This window comes from Mauremys reevesii, linkage group 11 (genome assembly GCF_016161935.1).
Source record: "Mauremys reevesii isolate NIE-2019 linkage group 11, ASM1616193v1, whole genome shotgun sequence".
NCBI lineage: Eukaryota > Metazoa > Chordata > Testudines > Geoemydidae > Mauremys > Mauremys reevesii.
In genome coordinates, this window is record NC_052633.1 from 38856227 (window position 1) to 38861465 (window position 5239).

General features: G+C 39.4%; 1 long non-coding RNA gene across 1 annotated transcript; it reads left to right on the top strand.

Moving 5' to 3' along the window:
• Window positions 1-741: 741 nt before the first annotated feature.
• Window positions 742-2388, top strand: LOC120374347. Its single transcript, XR_005586026.1, has 3 exons — window positions 742-792; window positions 1448-1532; window positions 1618-2388. It is a non-coding gene; the product is annotated as an uncharacterized LOC120374347 (long non-coding RNA).
• The last annotated feature ends 2851 nt before the right edge of the window (window positions 2389-5239 follow it).

Below are 5239 nucleotides of genomic sequence, written 5' to 3' on the forward strand. Positions count from 1 at the left end.
CTGAGTATCACTGCACTAGATCAAGAGTGTGACTAGCTGTGTGAGTTAAATAAGAAAACACCCAGGATAGTCTGTGATCTTCATGATAGCCATAAAAGCCTGAGCTAATCTAAGGATTTGTCATCCACACAAATGTTAAAATCATTGAATACTATCAGTGTCTCTAATGCCACCAGGTAAGTAATATTATTGATCACACAGGACATTTGCAGTGAAGTGAGGGAATGAGTACTTTAAAACTAGTCCCACCTTGACCTAGTCTTGGGACTCACACACAAGCTGAACTATATTTGATCTAGTTTTGCAGTAGAAAGTTTCTGGCATTTGAGGTTGCATGCAAACAGCACAACCACATCAGCTCCTCAGCAACATCCCTTAGCTTCATACTGCACGGAATATTCAGTTCTGATATGGACAGCAAGGGAGGATTCTGCAAGGCAAAGAGCAACAACAAAAACTCATCACCTTTAGAAGGAAACATACAACTTTGACATATATCTGCCAGGGCAACTACTGGTAATATTTTCTAGTTTGAGGTTCTTGCGAATAACCAGCTTGTGACAAAGTATAAGTAGCCTATGGCTGATTCATCATTCTAGACTCTTGGGAAGTATCCCCACATGGGGTAAATTGACAAGGTAACAGTTTAAATACTAAGTGATTAACTAATTAGCTGGGTGAGTCAGGGCCTCAGCTGGAAACTGTTAAAAGAGAGGCAAGAAAAAAAAATGTAGGGAAGGCAGAAAGCCCAAAGAATTCCAAGAGCCGAGCTTTCCCAAATATGCCTTGGTGGTAGGTAAAGATTTGGGGGAAAGCCTTATGCTGTGAGGAACAAATGCTTGTAGAGCATGTAGTAAATACAGCACATGGCATTGAACTTGTCATTGGGGTGGGTGAGGACTGTTTGCAGCAGGGTGAGGGAACCCCAGCCTGTGACCAAGGTTTTGTTATTCTACACAGATTGACTTCACCTGGGAGAGCAGTGGTGACTGCCCACCATCCTGCCCACCCCTACACCTTCCCCGCAGCATTTTCACTGTATAGTTCCATAAAAAGATAAAACCAAAACAATATGGATAAAGAAGACAAGCTGCAAATAAACTTAAATGCAGTCAGTGTAATCACTTAATTACATGCCTCCCACCTCATACCTCTGCTATTTTTCCTCTCCATCAGTGTAGGACTTTATCCTTAATTAGTTCAAAATCTCTACTCCTAGCCTCCAGCCCCAATTACTCTAATGTGATTGCTCCTGTTTTCTTGTGCATTTGCTACCCCTTCAGTTTGACAGCTCCTCTGGTCTGCTACTCAACTAAATCAAAGAATAAATGTAATAATATACAGGATGTGGGCTTGATTGCCAGGAACTGCCCAAGTAGAGTTGGGCCCCTAGGGCAACAGAGCATCATTGCCCTTACAACAGCCTTCCTTTACTTTCTCTTTATAGGACCCCTCATTAGGAAGAAAGTGAGGCTGCCTGTAGTGAATCAGGCTCCCCTGGAATCCAGCTGTCCCCTCTCAATTCTCCTGAGGTGAGAGAGAAAAACTCCTGGATTCTAGTTTCCCCTGGTGTATTCCTGTTGAACAGTCTAAATCAGTGTGGCTTTCTGTTATTAGAGAGACTGGAACAGGAGAACGTTATGACCATGAGGGCTCTCTTTCTCTACTGACCATGATTTAGTTGATCAAAAAGCCTCTGGAAAGCCTAACAAAGATTCAGACTGCCAGGAAGCATCACCGTCTTAAGCCTGACTCCATCACTGTGAGAGAAGAAACTGCAGGGAGCTCCTAGACATACTCTACATATGATCCATGAACCACAGACTGAAAACCGCTGGTCTAGCATTTTCTTGTCTCTTGATCTGAGGGCAGAACAGCTTCTCTTTCTGGTTACACCAATGATTACATCCCGGAGTATACTGATGTTATATTACCATCCCATGCGGCAGGTAGTGTAGCTTTGAGAGCCATTGCACAATATGAATTCCCCCAACACAGTGCCTGGAAACAAATTAAAGAAACACCTGTGCTAAATAATACTGGGCTAATCCACTATTAAAATTCATAAATTGTCCTCCAGCAGAGGTTTTCATTGTTTATAGGTGCTGAGCTGCCATAGTATCTTCAGTGAAGGAGATAATCTGAAGCCAAGGTGGCTTAATAAACACTTCCAGAAAGATTTTGCAGAGCCCATGTTTCAGACAAAGCTTGAATAAGCTGTTTATAACAAGGACCAAAGAATGGAAATTCTGGGGAGAGCCAGGCAAGGGGGCAATTCCCCCAGAAGAGTTTTGTGATTTTTAGAATAGAATGATCTGGTACACAGAAGGATAACAGAATAAATAGTTTTTAGAAAGGAAAATGATAGCATTGGATTCTGAAACTAAACACAGCAGGCAGGAAGATTCTGGATGGACATTAAAAAAAAACTATCCCAGGCTCATGCTATTTTCTAAAGCTGATATTCTTAAGCCCTCAGAAGGAAATATAACTGTTATCATTATTTCAAAATGTAGTGCCAAATCTCCTGGTTATAATGCAAGCATTAACCATCCTCAGGACTTAATTTGGCACATCACCAACTAGTTACCCTTCTGTTATGTAGGCATAGGCCTAGGATTGTACAAAATGCCATTACTCATCCACTGGACACAGTTTGCTACAATCCTGGAAAGAAGAAGACTAGATCAGCTGATGGGGCACTATTATAGAAATTATTGGTGTTTCTCTAAGAGAGTTTATAGCTGTGTGTGAGCACATGTATTCCATTGCCACCACATTCCAAATTGTAGCAAATCACTGACACTTCATGGAAAACTTTGAAAAATATTCCATTTAATAATAATTCCATGTATACATCATCTATATTCTATATTGCCCATTCTTCTTCCTTTACTACTCAGGGCATCTGATTAAACCATGATTTCTGTTTCTCAGGAGTTCATCAGCTACTTATTCTTCACCTAAAACCCTAATCCTTTGTGATATCACAGTTATTTCAACATAAACCAGCTGTGATGTGTCAAGCAGAGAATTAGGATTTCACATGAGAAACAGCATGAGATATTTATTCTTACTCTAAGTTTCTTAATACTAAAACATGGGAAGAAAACAGTGGCTCAGGGGATAGGTAATTGGCTATTGAATCTTTTACCTTTGAATCAACTCTACTCCAGGATGTTAGTGATCAAAGGTCGCTGCTATCCAATGGCTCTTTAGTAATCGTATGGGTAATGAGTTAGTCCATTTGTTAAGCCTGATCCACTCAATGGCAGTTGGGTCGGAGTTGGACCTCTAATGAGCAAAATAATGAATCACAATAGGCATCCTCACTAGGGAGGCCAAAGACTTATTGGGTATTAAAAGTAAACTGCTTTCTCAGTGCTAGATGTAGTCCCCTCCAGGTCAGGGTTGAGCCAGATCTTTGTAGGACAGCTTGCATTGCCGGTGCCCGTGTTAAACCTATTCTATACACAGAGGAATCCAACCACCAATGCTATCTTTTAGGGGCCTTTTGATAACATTACATTCACAAAGGAAAGAAAGGAAACATAACATATATTGTGCAAGAAAAAATGTTTTGAATAATTTATGAGTCATCTGTACTGTACAAAAATTGATGCACACTGAAAGGATTGAACGACCAGCCCCAGATATGCCAATTTTTAGTGGGAGCTGGATGTTTCTTGGGAATGTGTACTGTTAATTTGATAAACAAAACATGTCCCCGGCATTCTTACTAAGCTGCTCTAACTGGGTATATGGATGCTTGTAAAACAAACAAATTCATAAAAAGCAGTTCAATTATCTTGGAGCCTTTGGCACTGAATGATTCACAGTGCATATGAATCGCACAGCTAAAACCTTTGACAGTGCAACTTTCAGTGATTAAAAGCAATGTGTTTCTCTCCCATTTGTGACTGCCTGATTAAAGCCTCTAAATATTTTCTGTCATTCACAGTGCACCTTCTGACCAAACTACCAGGTCACAAACAACTGACCTATAATTTCAAATCCATTCAATACTACTCTCATTGCTGAGGAGTTCAATAATGTATATAAATCATTGATATTTCCTGGCTGTCTCCCTTTAAATCTCTCCTCAAAATCCCCATTTCCCACAGTCACGCCAACAGTATCCCACTATGTTGTGCTAAACTTTTCAACTAACCATAAAGCAATGAGAGGAAGAAAATAGACTATGATTAATTTCATGTAAAAAAAGGCAACTGTATAAGCATAGGCTACATTACATCAGTTTTTAAGTAGAACCCCTCACTGATTTCAGTAGGAATTCTGCTTAAAAACTGATGGCACAAAACCACATTAATTTCAGTATAGAGTTCTGATTGAAAATCTATAGTAATATAAGGCCCCTTGTTTTGTGTATTCCTCCCTCCTTTCTTCCCCTTGTAATCTCCCCTGCAATCAAAGTTAGCCTTTACTTAGGGCTTGGTCATGCAAGCCCTTATTTATAGGAATAGTCCACTAAAGTCAACAGAATTACTCACGTGAGTAAGGACAATTCAGATGAGTAAGAATCTGCTGGATGGGATCCTAAGGGGCCAATCCTGCAAATACAGACAAATCACTTTACTGATGTGAATGGTCTCATTCATTGATTTCAATTAGATTACTCATGTGAGTAAAATCACTCACATACATAAGTAATTGCAGAACTGAGCTCTATGACTGTAAGCCCCTTGGGCAACCACCATGCACTCATTTTTGAAAACTCTTAGATGTGCAAAGTTCTATTGACTGAAGTACTACTTGCATTAAGTAAGAACTGCGCATAAGAGTAAGGGTGTGCACCATGCACACATAAGGGACAATACAAACTATTAGCTACCTATAATATATTATATTATAAAAATATTTCATATGTTTAGACAACTGAAGCCTGTCATATAAAGACAGAGAGAGACTATGATTAAAAAATCTTTCTCAGCCCATTCAGAAAGGAGTGATAAAAGGTGTAACTTTTTTCCATTGTACCTCACCTTTAATGAATATTTTGAGGCCTTAAAAGTATGGTTTGTGATCAAATTGTAAAGACTACCATTCTGATTACACTGATCACAGTTTCTAATCTCTGGATATTTTCTCCTCTTTTGTAATACTCAATGGCTGTTTTCAGCTTTTGGTCTCAAACCAACAATGAGGGGAAATATTATTGTCAAGATCTAAGGATTATGCATCTGGGGTACATTGGAAATCTAGAACATGCACTTTTGAA